General features: G+C 62.2%; 1 protein-coding gene across 2 annotated transcripts in view; it reads right to left on the bottom strand.

Annotated features, from left to right (window-relative positions):
* NACC2 (NACC family member 2) overlaps positions 1 to 9,737 on the bottom strand; it is a 61,151-nt gene extending 51,414 nt beyond the window's left edge. Inside the window, exon 1 of one of the 2 annotated variants that reach the window (XM_036901543.2) lies at positions 9,602 to 9,737. The gene's annotated coding sequence lies outside the window, so the exon portion shown is untranslated. Of the gene's footprint in view, positions 1 to 2,478; positions 2,579 to 9,601 lie in introns of those variants that run through there. The other variant, XM_036901546.2, reaches the window with a different exon arrangement.
* Between the last annotated feature and the right edge of the window lie 6,618 nt (positions 9,738 to 16,355).

The following is a 16,355-nucleotide window of genomic DNA, read 5'->3' as shown; positions in this document are numbered from 1 at the left end:
GCTGGGGGTGTCGGGGCAGCAAGGCCATCATGGAGGAAAGCTGCACGTGCCTTCACTATTGGACTGGATGGGGTCCCCCCAAACTCACGTCCACCTGAAACCTCAGAACATGACCTTAGGTGAAACGCGGTATGATCAGTCAAGATCTTACTCGACGTAGGGTGAACTCCCCATCCAGACCGGTGCCCTCCTAAGACGGAAAGCTGGACACAGAGAAGCCAGGTGACAGTGAGGCAGGGGCGGGAGCGCCAGCAGGGACCGTCCCCAGGTTTCCGGAGGGAGTGCGGCCCCAGGCGCCTGACCTGCAGCCTCGGGTCTCAGGACCGGGAGGGCAGGAAGGCCCTGGACGCTCACAGCACCCCCTCCACCCCGGACCTGGACCCGCTCTGGGCAGTTCTGCCCACAGTCAGGCTGCGCCCACCGAGCGGCAGGGTGGCCCAGCGCAGCTCCAGGTCAGGGCGCATGGAGGAGGCGCCGCACACGGGTGAGACTGCTCCCCTGCCCCTCTTCCCGGTGCACCCATCCCTGCAGGAGGCCTCCACCCTTGGGCACACCTCCTCACCCTCTGCACAGAGCCCCACAGGCCGGGAGGAAGAGCGGGCCAGGACAGTAAGAGTCAGCCCAGCATCCAGCTCACAGCGTCTGGACTCAGGGGTGGAGAACATGGCTGCGTGCCTGCCAGGACAAGACCCACCTTCCCAGGGCAGCTGGCTCTGACATGACCCCGACATCCCCTGCTCAAGTCCCTGTCACTCACCACTCAACAGCCTCCCCTCCTGGGCCAAAGACACAGTTCCTCCCCCAGACATAGGCCCAGTGTGGCCCACTGTCTGTACTCTGCACGGGCCGCTGCGGAAACCCCGCCATCAGACAGAAATTCCGAGTGACCAGACGCAGACTCTGCAACGTGCCATCTCCAGCTGGCAGGACAGTCACTCGGCCGCAATGCCCCTGCCCAAGACTCACTGCCGTGGGCCTCGACTCAGCCTCGGACAGACCTGGACTAGAGGGGCACTCTGCAAGGCTGGCCTGGACTCCGGAGTCAGGTCGCAGGGGCCCCAGGGGGCAGGGAGTGGGCGGGGAAGCCGGCACGCTCTGCCAGCAGGAGAGGCCCCAGGCCTGCACATCTTGCCAGCAGGCCCCTGGCTGACACGCAGGCTCTTAAGCCCCGAAGCCACCTGCTCCTCATGGTCCCAAGCCTGAAATGGGGGGCTCTCTGAGGCCAGGGCTTGCTTGGACCCCAAGGGCAGCAGACCCTCGCTGCCAATCCCGGCACTGTGGCCACCTCCAGCCCGTTCTGCAGAGACCCACCTCCTCCCAAGGCACCGTGCTTTGACCCCTTGTGATTCTCCCTGCACACTGTGACCTGACTTTTCTTCAGGGGGATGGAAGGGGACACAAGGGGAAGGGATTGGAGGCATGCAGTGTCCAGCACACAGCCAGGCCTGGCCCTGAGGACTCCTCTGTGACCATGTGCCTCCTTTCCAGGCCCCGCCACACGATGTGGATGGGCTGCCTAAACTGGGTTACAACAGTTAACACAAATACCGCCTCCCGTCCCCAAACTTACATAACCACAGACACTGCCGCAGACAATCCTCCGTCAGCGGCCCCATTTCCCACCCTAGCCCTGACTTTGCTCCTGAAAACAAACCTTTTGGACTCCCAACCTGCACTGGCCCTTCCCGCCCCACTGTCTGGGGGCTCTACCCAGCAGTGGCTCCTGCCTGTGGCTGGCTGCCCACCCTCCAGGGCGGGCACACACAGGCCTGAGCCGGATGGCCTGTGTCAGCAAGGCCCAACCCCACCTCCAGGCACTAAAGGGTTTCTACACCCCCTATACTGGGGTGGAGAGGGTGTCCCAAAATTCACATCCACCCAGAACCTCAGAATGTGACCTTATTTGGAAGCAGGGTCTCTCAGATGTGCCTAGTTAAGGCCCTGGAGGTGAGGTCATCCTGGTCAGGGTGGGCCCTGCACCCAGTGGCCCCCAAAGAGGGCAGTCTGGATGGACACACAGGCCAGCTGGCCATGTGACGACCGAGGCAGAGACGGGGGAGCAGTGAGTCTACAAGTCAAGGAACGCCAGGCATCTCGGGCAACACCGAAGCCGGACGAAGCAAGGATCCCCCTATAGCCCCGGAGGAGCGACCCTCACACCCTGACTGGGGCTTCAGGCCTCCAGATGTGAGGTCTCCGTGAGCCCCCGGTTTGTGGTCGCCTGTTAGCCGGCCCCCAGACACTGGCACCTCCCCCATGCTCCAGGGTACCCACGAGGTGCAGGCCCCCTCCAGTCATCTCCCTGGGCTCCCCCGAGAGCACCACTCACAGAATGGGGTGTCAGGCCACAGCAGGAAAGGGGCCAGTGCTGGGGCTGCAGAGGGGACCTCCCGGCCCCCAGCCAGGGCGTCCAGGCACAAGGCACACAGGCAGCCCTCCAGAGCGGTCCTAGCGACCCAAAGGCAGGGTGAGCCCCACCTGTTTCTCCTTTAAAGCTCACAGTCGGCTTCCCTGACTTCACACACAGGGAAACCGAGGCCCAGGATGGCCACGGAGTTTGCCCAGCACAGTGAGGAACAGCATTCAAACCCAAAGATGTCGCTGGCTCTGAAGCCCAGCTCTGGGGCAGTGGCCACTCTGCTGAGGAGGTCCCCAGCTTCCTGGCCCCGCCTGCCCATCCCAACAGCCTTCACAGGGAGTGGGCAGGCCAATGTGGGGGATCACGGCGGCACTGGGGGTTCAGGCACGTCTGACACCACTAGGCTGCCAGGGCTGCCAGGTGGACACTACTTCTCAGAACCCACATACAGGTCATTCTGCTATGTGGGGTCAGAAATATTTTTACCCCAAACTTGCTCTAATTTCTTTGACCCAGTGGGGCAGAGGGCATTTGGAAGGAATCTGAAAGCCGGCAGCCCCCCAAGACCAGCTGGGGAGCCACTGGGGGAGGAGGGACGCACTGCCCTTGGGGCGGGAGCTGCCCTCAGAGCCCAGCCCCCTCCGGAGGCTCGGGTGTGAGCGGGCAGTCCACGCTCCCCCCCTTGGGGCTGCCCCAGCCCCGGAAGCTGCAAACCAGGCTGTTAGGCCGGTCAACAGGCTCCAGCTGAGCCCAGGGCGGGGCGCTCTCCGTGACTGTGACCTCAGGCCCTCCCTCAGGAAAGGACAAGTGCTTAGAGCGCTGGGTCTCCAGTGGGTCTCCAGGTCATTACCGACAGAGCCCATCACCAGTAACCACAGCCACCAGGATCACAGCTGCCCCAGTGAGGGGCCACCCCTGCCTGCCAGGTCCTGGCATGGTGCGGGCACTCACTCAGCAAGCACCATGGAACCTGGTGGCAGGCTTAGGGACGAGAGCTGCCCCAAAGCTGGGTCCATCCTGATGCCCTGCTCCCCCGTCCCTCCTGTGACCCCCCCGCCAGACCAGCCAAAGACTAGGGGCAAAGCCTGGCACACAGGGAGGGGACAGACTGGGCCCACTGTCTTGCGGAGCCGGGACTAGCGGCTGGCAGGCCCGGGACACAGCGACGTCCCCCCGCAGGGACCTGCCCTGCACCCCACATGCATCCTGGGAGAAGGTTCCCCGGAGAAGCCAGCAGGCAATTTGCATAATACTCTTTGCAAGTTAATATCAGCCTCTGATAATGATCTCGGCATAGCATGGAGGCTGAGGCGTCTGTTACAACACTAAGTAATCATATTTTAAATTATGTTTCCCTTTATAGAGAGGTGTTGCAAAAACACACAGACAGGAAATCTGTCTGTTGCAGCCCGGCTGCCAGCCACCAACCAGCTTCCCAGTGTGATAGCTGTGACTGCAGCCCCAGGGGGCCGAGAAAGCCCTCTCGGCTGGCGTGACCGACACCACGGGCCATCCTGGGCCCAGCCTCACCCAGGCCAGGGGATCCTTCCCAGCAGGGGCACCACCCATGCCTGAACCACCCACCACCTGGCCACTGTGAAGGGTGAGTGTGTACAGTTCATGGGGATCCTACTGGCCACTCTTGCAGGGTCCTGACGGCCCTGGGAATAGACAGGAGGGTCTCCCCCTTCCCACAAGCAGCCTCTCGCTGGAGAGCCCAGCGCCCACAGAGCCAGACTTCCATGCAGCGCATGGGGGACACGGAACCTGAGAACTCAAACTCTCTGGGCCTCGGCACCACCAGCCCTTCCACGCTGCACCACGGGCCTGGCCAGGGCACTCCTGCCACCCTCACCCAGTGTCCTCTCCCCAGGAAGGTGAGCTCACCCTCGGCTTTGGCACACCCACACCCTGATGCAGCCCGAGGCACAGGTGATCCTCGGCCTGGCACAGGTGTCACTCACCAAGAGGCCGGACCGGTGGAGCACACATGCACAACCACACTTGGTGTTCCCCTGGGCTACCAGGCTGGGTGTCCACAGCAGTGGGGGGCCCCGCACTCAGCAGGGGTGCCCAACATAGGGTAAGAGTTCATCCCGCCCCCCTTTATTCTCCCCATTTAGGAGCTAGGGCCACCACTCAACCTCTATTCTCTTAAAAGCTTTTTTATTCTTTTTTATTAAAAAAATCCAATTATAGCACAAATCTCTCAGCAGGGGTCAGTGTGGAATAAGAATAGCCCGAGTTAATGGACGTGACACAGCCAGGATTAATGCCCAAAGGGTTTCAAAAGTTGTATGATGCAGATTTCATTAACATTTTAATTGTAATGTATCTTTTTAATCTTCTCTCTCCCTAATGGCTTTATATCCAAAAAAAAGGAAGAAAAAACTGCTGACAACAACAAAAAGTATCAATATACAAAATTTAACAAAGGCGTCTCGTTCAGCAGTGCAATGGAAACTAAATTAAACTATGTGAACACTGTGATTTCTTAACAGCACCAAAGTCAGGAATGCAGCAAAGGCGGTCCCTTCTCCCTCGGCGCAGAAACAGGCGCCCAGCGAGGAAGGGAGGCGGGGCTGGACAGATGCTGAGGGCCAGGGTGGGGAACTATGACCACAAGGGATGCCGCAGGGGGACCCCACACGTGAGAAAGCCCACGACAACCTCCTCCTGCTCCTGACCAAGAGGCACAGGGTAGCGGACTTCCACCGAAGCCCATCCCAGTAGCGCCCAGACCCACCCCCTTCCCCACTGGCTGGCCTCCAGGCAACGTCCAGAGATGGAGGGAGGGAGGCACTCTTCCAGAAAATACCAGCCACCAGTGGGGAGGGCCACCGGTACTGTGGGGATAGGGAAGGGTACATCTACGGGTGTTGCCATAATCCGGGGGCATTTTGTGGGACAAGAACTGGGGTTACGGACAAGCAGACATCCTGCCAGCACCCACAGAGAGGGAGCTCTGGCCAACGCAGCAGCCACCTATTACTGCCTCCAGCTTTCAAAGATGGTGATGACAACCTAGGGCCCGGGTGATTTTTATTTTCAATCAACAAACAGTCCTAGAGCCAAACCTGTGTCTGCTGCTGTATCTCATGTTTTACCCCAAATCCAGCACCCCTCAGCACCCTCCCCAGACAGGATGTCCTCCGGGACCTGGGAGCTGGGCCTGCGACCCAGCCCCGCAGCCAGCCCAGCTCACTGCTCAAGCCCAGTGACTATATATGGGCACTTTCAGCCCCTGTGGTCCCCGCCCCCGGCCCTGCCTGCTTCCCAGGCACCCAGGCAGGCGCTGGGCAGGGCCCAGGAGCTCCAGCCCTAAGGGGGCCAAGTGCCCTCCTGGATGCCAGGACCCAGGGCCAAGGGGAGGGGGAAGATTCCTTCAGAGACCCAGAGCCACTCTCCACTCCCTGTGGGAGAAAAGTATGCCTCTGTCCTCCCTGAAGCCTGAGAAGCACCCTCCCCTTAAAGGGGCATGTGCCCCGACTGGCTCAGCTCCTGCCAGGGAGGGGCACCCCAGAGGGCCTCCGCAGGGCAACCCGGCCTCCCAGCAGCCTCCCAGCACCAAATAAGGACACTCCTCAGTAGCATCCCAATACACAGGCCTGAGCAGGGCTCAGAGAGGGTAAGTTACCCATCCCAGGTCACACAGCCTTGGGCTGGAGGCGACCTGGGAGAGACCATGGGGCAAGCTCTTGCTCCCACTGCTCCAGCCTGGACTCAGGCCCAGCGAACAGAAGGGCAGGGGGTCCCGGAGTCACCGTCACATTCCCTCTCCATTCCTTCTGCTCAGAAGCAGTCAGGCCTGGGCGCTGCCCTCGTCCTCAAACACTGTCCCCTCAAACGCGGCCCACCAGGCAGCCCCGCTCCAAAGTTCACGTCCCAAATGTCAAGGGCCTCGACTTCCAGACACCTCTGTCTTCCCACCCACAGCCTGCTGAGATCCTCACCCACAGGGCACAGCTTCCAAAACCGGAAATTTAAATGAGAAAGGCCAGAGGCCGAGGCAGAGAAGGCCCAGCTCCCAGCAAGCAGGGGACACAGGGAAAGCCTAGGCGAGCCAGGAGGCATGCTCTGCACATGACTGGAGAGCCAGCTCCTGAGAGCAGGAACTTGGTAAAAGAAAAACAGACGTCGCTGGGGTCCCTGCCGATCCCCATGCTGCTCAGCCTCAGGCCTCGTTAATCTGGATGCTTCCCAGCCAGCACCCCAGGTCCACAAAGGAGGATGAAACCTCCCAGGCACCCCCATGGTGGCTCGGACATGCCGAAAGGGAAAGAAAACAGGGGTGGGGGGCACAGGCCTCGTCCAGAGACCCGGTGTGGGCGCACACATCTCTGAACCAGGCACTAGAGCCAGTGAGGGCAGCACTGGCTCTAACCCTAAGGTGCGACCCCACCTGAAGCACCCCAGGGCTGGACTGCTCACCTCGGGAGAACCAGAGGGTGCCTGGAAAGGCACCAGACAGGAATGAGGGGCTCCAGAGGGTGCTGGGGGGTCCAGAACACAGACCCCAACGGGCCGGCGGGCCTGGCTGGGGCAAGGGCCAAGTGAGCCAGCCCTAAACACCCCTGGTGCCCCTCACCAGCCCCCAGCCTCAAGCTCCCCAAGTGGGGCTGACTAGCAGTTCTGGGTCTAGCTGGGGGCTGGCGGCACCTGTTCCTGCCTTGGGAAACCACACCACAGGGCTCAGCTCCGTTCAAAAGACCAGGCCTGGGAGACCAGCCCCAGCACCCCCCAGGTCCAGGCCAGCCCACACTGCCCTGAACGGGAAGGCAGCTGGTCTTGCCCAGAGAACTCAGCCATGGTCAAACTTCCCAAGCAGTCCCGTCACACTGAGGGTCTGCAGGAGGCCCTGGCCCCTGGCAGAAACATGCTGGAACGCTCCGGGGTGAGGGGAAGCGACCTGGGCCACTGCAGTTCACGCTCAGACGGTTCGGCAGACTCTCACCCCACTCCGTACAGCGCAGGGGGGCAACAGAGCCCAGGGAGCACCAGGCAGAGCCGAGCCCAGGTGAGGGGGCACAGACCGAGCCGGAGGGGCCGATGGGGAGTGGCTGTGGCGCGGACAGGACTGCTAGCGTGGGGTGGTTGGCTCTATTGATGGCAGACGCCAGGGACTGCAACAGGGGGCCCAGGGCCACGCGGAGTCCTGCCCTGTTTAGCCTCTGCATGATGGGAGCACAAAGCAAGGGGCACAGGTGGGGGCCCTGGGACTCCGGAAAGTGTCAGGGCCACAGTACTCACCTGTCCCACAAGGGGGTCCCAGGCCTACCCAGCCCACCATGCAAGGCTGCAGGACCCTAGAGGCCAAGATGTGAGCGGAACTCAGGATGCGAACACAGCCCAGGACTGGCCATCAGGGACCCTTATACGAATGAATGATGGAGTTTGTGTTGTAGTTGGAAATAGGAAGAGACGTTTGCAGGATTTTGTCAAAAGTCATCTATGAGCTTGCCTCCCAGAGCTGGGCTCCGCACCCCGCCCAGCACACCCTCCAGCGTGGCTGTAACCTGGACATCCCGGGCAGGTAGTGGTGGCCCAGAGGTCCCAGTCAGATACACAAGCATTTCCTCCTCAACCACCCTTCAGGGGAGAGTGACAAACGCCTGAAGAGTCTAGGACAGGCGAGATGGCTTAGCGTCAGCATTGTACCAGACACTACGTCCAGCACTGTCCCCACCCTGGGTGTGACCACTGAAAACAGATCTCTGGCCACGAGAGGTGACAAGGGTTCTACTCCTGTGCTCCCTCCAGCCGGCTCACCAAAGGAACGGGGCCAACCATCTCGGGTCTCGCTGCTGTCAACTTCCGGTACTCAGGCCCCAGCCGAAGTGCCACCCATTGGTGGAATGACCCATGGGGAGATGCCAATGGGCCTCCTGGGGGGGACGGGCACCCAGAGAGCACGGGGAGAAGGGGGCGCTGGTTGGTCGGAAGGCAGCGCCCGGCTGCCTGATGCTCGCCTGCTCCCCCCACCTGGCTCCTTCCTGCCGACACTCGTTTCCCCACCTGGAAAATGGAGCCAATAATGGAAGCTGCCTCTCCTGGAGTCCTGGTGAGGCTTAAAAAACACCCCACACAGGGCTGGGAGAAACACCTGGGGCTTCCTGCAGTCATCACCTGGGCCAACCGGGAGGGAGGGCGGAGCGAGGGGTCCGGAGGCCAAGCAGCCTGGGAAGCTGGGGAGTGGGTGGCAGCGTGCGGGCCCAGCGAGGTGCTGGCAGGGCGCTAGAACCACCAGCCTTCCTGGATGGGGCGCACTCTGAGGGCAGGAAGCGCTGCCCCCAGCCCAGCCCCACAGAGCACCAGCATGGCCTCAGCTAGAACACGCAGCCAGGGGACACATGCTGGGTGCCAGTGCGTCCCAAGAAATACCACAGGGCGAAGCCGCCCAACTGCCCACATGGGCAAACACCTCAGACCCCAGCGGGAGGGGGAGGGGGCCACGGGATCGGCCAGGAGACTGAACAACGGCAAATCCACAGGTTTAATGAAAGGGCATCAGGAGAGAGTCGGCAATCACCAGTCCCAACTCTCTGTGACCGAACTTCTGAGAAGCCTGTAAGAGGGGACCTGGAGGTGACCTCTGACCCCATGCCCCCCAGCCTCCAGGCAGACCTGGGGGCCCCTGCCTTGGCCACGGGGGTAGGCAGCGGGCCCAGAGGTCACCTCTGAGCTTCCTGGGGCGGCGGCCTGAGCCCCAGACCTCAGCTCCGCAAGGACACATTAGCGGGTGACAGGTGGGCGCCCCCTCCCCAGGCGGACGGCGGCCCCCAGGCCTTCCCCCGGTGGAGGGCGGCGCGAGCGGAACGCGGGGGTACTGGCGCGCCGGAGGGGCCCCCGGGAGGGAGAGGCGCAGGGCCCGACGGAGGGCGGAGGCGCGGCCGGCCCGGACCCCCGGCCGGGAGGGGTGTGTCCCCCGGGCCTCCCCACCGCAGCTGGGCCCCGTCCGCCCGGTGGGGGGGGGGCGTCCCGAGGGTCCCCGAGAAGCCCGGCGGGAGGGAGCCGCCCCGGGCCGGCCGCTGGGTGCGCGGGCCGGGGCGCGTCGGGGCGCCTCCCCAGGCCGGGCCCGCCGCCCGCCCCCCCCCCCCCGGCCGGCGGCGCGAACTTGGCTGCGGGCCGCGGCGGCGCTGCGGCAGCGAGGTCGGCCCGCGCCGAGTTGGGCGGCCCGGCGCGCCCGGAGTTTGCGGGAAGTGCGCGGCGGCGACCCCGGCCCGCGGCGCCGAGCTGACGTACCTGCGGGCGCCCGGCCCGGTCCGGCCTGCGGCGGCAGGAAGTGCAGGCGTCCCCGCGCTCCGGCTCACATGGACTTTCTCCGGCCTCGCCCAGCACCGGCCGCACCGCGGCGGGGCGGGGCGCGGGGAGGGGCGCGGGGAGGCGCCGCGGGCCGTTTAAAGGGACAGCGCGCCGGCCGCGCGCGCGCACTCGCCGCCCTGGGGCGCGCCCCCGGCGCCAGGTGGGCGTCCGGCGCGCTGGGGTCCCGGGCGGGGCCGGGGACAGGGATTGGGGCGAAGGGTCCTGGGCGCGCTCAGGGTTGGCAGACGGGGTGTCCCGGGCGGAGGTCGGGGGTGGAGTCCCGAGCGGGGGTTCTCGGGTGGGCCGAGGGTATCGGAGGGTCCCGGGCGGGGACGAAGGAGGAGGGTCGGGGGTTCCGGGAGGGACACCGGGGACAGGGGCTGCGGCGAAGGCTCCCTGGCGGATTCGGGCGTTGGTGGGGCAAGGAGTCGCAAGCGGGAACGGGGGTCCCTGGCGAGGGTGGGGACAGCACCCTTCGCTTCTGTGCCCCACTTTCCCAAGCTCCTGCCTGGCACCGGGTGTCGGCCCGACCCACACCCTCCCCGACCCTCCGGCCCCCACGCGGACCTTGAAGCCCCGAGTCCCCGGCCCCGGAGCGTCCCCACCCCGCGGCGGCTTCGTTTGCCCGGGGCAGGCTCCGGTGCGCGGCGCGGTGCAAGCGCGGGTGCGGGAGCGCCCTTGCAGGAGTCAGGCACAGGGCGCCGGCCTGCTGCGTGGGCCGCGGAACTGAGAGCTGAGTAGACGCGGCCGGGGGCTACTTTCAGGCCCTGCGTGATTCGGGCGCCCCAGCGACTAGTCCAGCCGCCTGCCCCTCGCTGCTCCCCGTGCACCGGAGGTCGTACACCGGTAGACATACCTGCGGTTTTAAAACAAGTGTGCGAAAATAAAACCGGCGACACACCCATGTCTCCTTAATCGCCCCCACCTGAACCCTGGTGTGTATGTTGGGGTGGGTGAGGATCAGAACAGGTGATCCGCTGAGGTCAAAGGCAGCCTGGGTCCCTCACTCGCACCCGCGTCCCCTCATGAAAATGGCACCAGCTCAGGGATCCTGAGCACGGGGTAATGGGGAGGAGGGGTTCATGAGAAAACCAGGATGCCCACCCCACTCCCCGAGTTAATTTTGAGCCCCTGGGGGGATCAGAGGCTAGGGCTAAATTCCTGAAGGACAGTTAGCCAAGGTCATTCCTAGGACAATGATCAAAATTTGGTCCAAGGTCTCCTATCCCCAGCCTCAAGCTGGGTCCTTGACCTTAAGCATAGACTGACCTCAGCCCAGAAAACGTCTGCACAGAAAACATGCCCCCACCCACTCCTGCCTTGCCCTCTGGGGAATAGGTGTGAGCTCTCAAGGAGTCCGCACATCACCAGAGTCCCACTTAGACCTAAACACCGTCCAGTTGCCACACCCCCAGCCCGGCCCAGGCTACTCCCAACCCACAGTCTGACAGTCTGCTCGGGCTCTACCTGCTGCAAAGATAGGCACATGGCTTGGCATGTGGTCACATGGTCCAGCAGGCACAAGTGAGAGAGGTAAGCTGCCAACACGGTAATGCCACTTGCTCAGCACAAGGACCAGGAGAAGGCTCTGGGTCCCAGGTCAGGGGAGAAGGGCCAAGCGCCTTGGCCAGAGCAGCTGAGCAGTCTCAGGGTTCCCACAGGATCCTGAGCCCTTTTAGGGTCTGAGTAGTGCAGACTTCCCTGGGCCTCTGGGAAATCAGGACTCCTTCAAATGACAAGTATGTGCAGACAACTGTCTCTGGGGCTTCTAGCCCTGGGGCCAGGACAGGCAGCCATCCACTAGGCCCTGCCTCCCCAGGGAATGGTCTGGGGTCACTGTGTGGATACACCCCACAGACAGTCTAGACATGTAACCATCTCCCAACACGCGGTGCAGACAGGGGGAGGGGTGGTGCCTGTTCTAGGCTCCTGGCAGGGCGCCTGCCCTCCTGGGCGGCCTGCTCACATATTTGCACATTCTGATTATTTTCATCACTTTTCTTTTCTAAATATTAAATCCTTCCTTTTAAATAGAGGACATTTGTTAAACATTGAAAAGTTTTTAGCAGACAGCAGATAACCAGAAACCTGTTCCCCAAGGATAACGGGGCTTGGTGCAGGGCACGCCTGTGTGTATGTGTGTGTGCACATGCACGTGCACCCACTGGATGGTATTAGATGCCAACACCAAACACCTCAATTTCAGGCTGGTGCTACATGTTCTGTGCGTGATATCTAACTTGATATTCACAGTGAGCCTGTGAGGTCAGCTCTTTCTCTTCCTGTTTTACTGATGAGAAAAGTCCAGCTAGCTTGGGGCTCACTCACAGGCCCCAACTAGAAGCCTCCCAGGCTGTGTGCCTGCATGGCAACTTCACTTTATCATCACGGTTATGTAGATGTTGTGAACCAGCAGCCTACTGCCCACCGACACGCAGGCCAGGCGGCCACAGACCCCCTTAAGGGATCTGACCAGCACCAGAGCCGCTCTGAGATGCCGGTGCCAGTGAGTTTTCTCAGCTCAGGGAGGTACTGGCATCTGGTCCTGAGTTTTCATGGTCTGTGGGTTGTTTTTCCTCTTGTCCTCCAGGAAACATCAAGCTGAGGGATGGGGAAGTCACAGAAGATAAGTCTGCGAATTGTTAAGCCACCGAGGTGGGGCCTCAGGGGAGCAGGCTCTGGGGGCCCCTGGGAGGGAGGCAGAGATAACCAACTCACCGGCCTGGTCCAACCTGCCCGATCTCCCCAGCATGGTGGGGCCTTCGGCAGCCCACCAGGTGCTGCGGCAGTGCTGCGGGGTCTGAGGGCTCGGTGGAGACCCGACGGGGTGACCGGACGGAGGGGGGGTCTGGAGGCGGGCCCTTCTCCTCCCAGGGACCCTGCAGCCACACTAGTCAGCAGAGGCTGCTCCATGCTTGTTTTCCTGGCCTCTGTGTGGTGCGGGAGCTCCCACCCCAAGGGCTCTGGGTCCCCAGGGCTCTGTGTGTAGACTGCAGGGGTGCATGGCCCCCAAACTGCAAAGAGGCAGGTATGCATACACTGCTCATCAGTTCTGGAAAGAGGCTCACTTCCTCCATCTGAGGCTCATCTCCAAGAAGGGTTAAGTCCCATCAGACGCCCGAACCTAAGAGCCCCATGGCCAGCTGCTCATCAACCTGTCCACGTGGGGGTCTGAGGGCCTCTCCAACATGACACAGCCGAACAGAGCCTCTAACCGTGCCCCCGAACTGCTCTTCCCACCACCCCTACCTCAGCCAATGGCGGCTCACTCTCCCAGCTGCTCAGGCCAACCACCTTGGGCTTCCCCGCAGCCAGGCCCACCCTGCCCTCAGTCTTACAACTCCACCAGCCTTAAACTGTGTCGGAAGTGACCATTTCTCACCTCCACTGCTACCCCCAGCTCGGGCCCCCTCTCCTCGGCTTACTGCAGCACCCCGAATCCGGTCTCCCATCTCCCCCACTCTTGGCTCCAGCCCAGTCTGTCACAACACAGAAGCACAGAGATGCTTCTAAACGTGTCAGATCACATCCCTCCCCAACTCAGGCCTCAGTGGCCCCCCCCAACTCTCCTCCCACTTTGCAGTGGCCAGGCCCTGGCTCCCCACTCCTCAGCCATACTTGGTTCCTCTACAGCTCCGGGCACACTGGGTTCTGCATGGGCCCTCCAGCTGCTGGCAGACGTCCGCCCCAGGGCCTTTATACCTGCTATTCCCACTGCCTGGCCTTCCCTAACTACTCTGTCACTTCCTTTGGGTTTCTGCCCAGACATCCCTGGACTGTGGGTCTTCCTGACCCTCTCATACAGGAGACAGCCATTGCCAGCCAGCTCTTCCCGACCCAACCCTGGTACGAACCCTCTCGTACACTCCCTGCCCGCCCAAGTGCAGCTCTGCATCTTGTCTACTGCCCCGGTCCTGGCATAGCAGGAAACCTGGCACAGGGCAGGCGTCTGCAGACATCTGCGGGGTGTGGAAGCCTGAGGGGTGCAATGCCCTCCCTGATGAGGGGCTGGAGCCCCCTGCCCACCTGTCTGAGTCCTGGAGGCTCTTTCCTGCCCTCAGTGTCCAGGGGGCCTAGTCAGCAGGAGGAAAGTAGCAGGTGGGGTCCCCGTGGCCAGACCCTTGGCCAGGAATGCTGGCCTGAGAACAGATGCCAGACCACCTACAGCTGGGCGCCAAAGTCATGCTTCCCTGGGCCTGTCCTGGGCACAGCTGGGAGCCCGGCACACCCCCCTCACCGGGCAATGGGGCTGCTGTCCAGGGCAAGCAAAGGCCTGTTCTTGCCTGTCCTCATGGAAGTGAGGACACAGAAAAGCCTTTGGTGACATGGCCTCTCTGGGGAAGCATTGTGGTCCACAGAGCAGTTTACCACCGGGGCAAAGGCAACATGTGTCTCAGGGCCCAGTCCCTCCCTGAAGGTGCCCCCAGAGGGGAGTGTCCTGGGGGCCCAGGGAGGGCCTTCTGCCAGCTTCAGGCACATCAGCATTAGTCAGTGGGGTAGACCCCAGCCCGGGACCAGGCAGCTGTCGGGAGAGTAACGAGGCTCCGGAAGGACACCCACGCCCCACCCCTTGCCCAGCAAAGCTCTGGGAGACGCTCTGGCCACCCGTTTGCGGCCGCAAGCCAGCAGCCACAATGCTCCCCCTTGTTAGAACCCTGCTCCGTGCCAACTGGGCAGCACAGGGGGGCCGAGCAGCCCAGGCGGGCTTTGTGCGGGGCCCCAGGCAGGGGCGGGAACCAGCTCACAGCCTCCAGGCTCGCAGTGAAAGTCAGGCCCTGGGTGTTCGCTATGGGGTTTTTGCCCACTTAGTCCTGGCTTGGGGCTCACAAACCACCACACCTCTTAAAGCCCAAACAGTCTCTATCCAGCCCTGTAACTTACCCGAGGTGGGCAGCGTCCCCAGGAAGTTTGCCTGGCACCCCAAGGTGGTACCCACCAAGCCTCCAAGGGGCGCATGGGGCTGAGGGGACAAGAGATGTTCATGCCTCAGTGCCACTGGGCAGGCCACCCATCAGGGACCTCACTGGCCATCCGCTCCAGGACCCAGGACACCCCCACCCCCACCCGGACCCCAGACAGAAACCAAGCTCAGGACTTCAGGCCCAGGCACCTCCCCTGGCAGCAGGGGGCTAACCCTGAGCACCTGAACACTAGCCCCTGCTGGGCCCTCAGGGGACATTATCTCTGCTTTGTTCCTGGCCCAGTGCCTGGAGATCCCGCATTTGCATGACCAAGCTGGGGAGGTCTGGCCCTAGGGTGCAGGTTCCTGCAGTAGAAGACCATAAGGGGAAGGGCTGAGGGGCCCCATCCCGCACCCTCCCACAAAGGGCCTGGGGCCTCGCTTCCCCCGCACCCCTTCCCTCACCCCCCAGCGCAGCTCAGGTACCCTGCCCCCACCGCACATCTATTCTTTGCCATTCTGGAGATCGGTGAGAAGGCCCCCACCCCCGACTGGCGCGTCAGCCCCTCCCCTCCCCTCTCCCCCTCCCCTCCTCTCCCCTCCCCACTGGCGGTGTGCCGCCGGCAGCCCTTCTGGGGCATCATTTCTGCGCTCACCCTGAAACCAAGCATGGCATCCAGGCCTCCCAACGCTCCTAGCTCTGCCTGCCTGGCACCCAGCACCCCCTGCAAGGCCTGCACTGGGGGGCATCAGGCTGTGCTGGAACAGGCACCAGGCTTGCCCTGCAGTGATCTGGTGACATTCTCCTGGGGTTCCAGCCCCAGCCCCCGAGGCCAATCCCTGCTGCCCTGCAAATGGTAAAGCAGGCAAGTGGAACCTTGTGAGAAGAAGCCCTTAAACTTCCGTGTTTCTGGCGGAAGGGTTGCTGGGCAGCTGCATCTGGGAAGGTCTCTCCCTGCACACCAGGTGTACTCTCAACCTGGAAGGGTGGGGCAAGAGTTATCCCTGAAGGAGAAAGAATTCTCAAGCAGGTCCGACGAGACGAGTGCAGGTAAGGAAGGAATTCACTGAAGCAGGAGGAGCCGGGACGGCAGCTACCCTGCAGGCAGCAGACAGCAAGCGTCCAGCTCCGCTTGGATCTGCGTGGCGTGGGAACTAAGCCCCCACCACCCCAGGATTTGGGGGAGCCGCAGAGCCCTGGGTGGGTGAGCTGATGTTCTGAGAACTTCCCAAAGGCAAAGACGGGAGATGTTCGGGCACCCTACTAGGAGCACGATCCCACAGCTGCAGTTCGCTCTGGGCCACCCAGGCGCCGGGAGCTCCAGCCCAAATCAGAGCTCCCAGCAGCCCCTCCCTGCTTATCTGGAGTAGAACGGAGACAAGTGAAGACTTGTGCTTAAGTCTAGAATATAGAATGAGATGACAAAGTGACAGAGACCCCTGGACGAGCACAGAGACAAACGCAGTGAGCTGAGCAGCGGGAAGGCTCTACTTAAAAAGCACACACGCAAAGAAGGGGGAGTGTGGGCAACCTCAGAAACCAGGACACTTACGGGTCTAGGGTCTGGGGTTTTATAGGGCCTTTTGGGTAAGGGTCAGCGTAAGGCATGATGTATACAGGAGATTCATAATTCCTTTGAAGTTTTGTCTTAAGAATAGGGTTTTTAGGTGACTGTGTTGACCCGGATCTTGGCATTCTCTATCCACATAGGTTCATTTACACTTCAGAGGTCTGTCTCCTGTCCTGGTTACAAAGTTACTTAATTGATTAGGGGGCTGGAAGAAGAGGAAGAA

Source organism: Manis pentadactyla, chromosome 3, assembly GCF_030020395.1.
Source record: "Manis pentadactyla isolate mManPen7 chromosome 3, mManPen7.hap1, whole genome shotgun sequence".
NCBI lineage: Eukaryota > Metazoa > Chordata > Mammalia > Pholidota > Manidae > Manis > Manis pentadactyla.
Note: the sequence above shows the minus strand (reverse complement) of the source record. Positions and strands in the feature narration are given on the sequence as shown.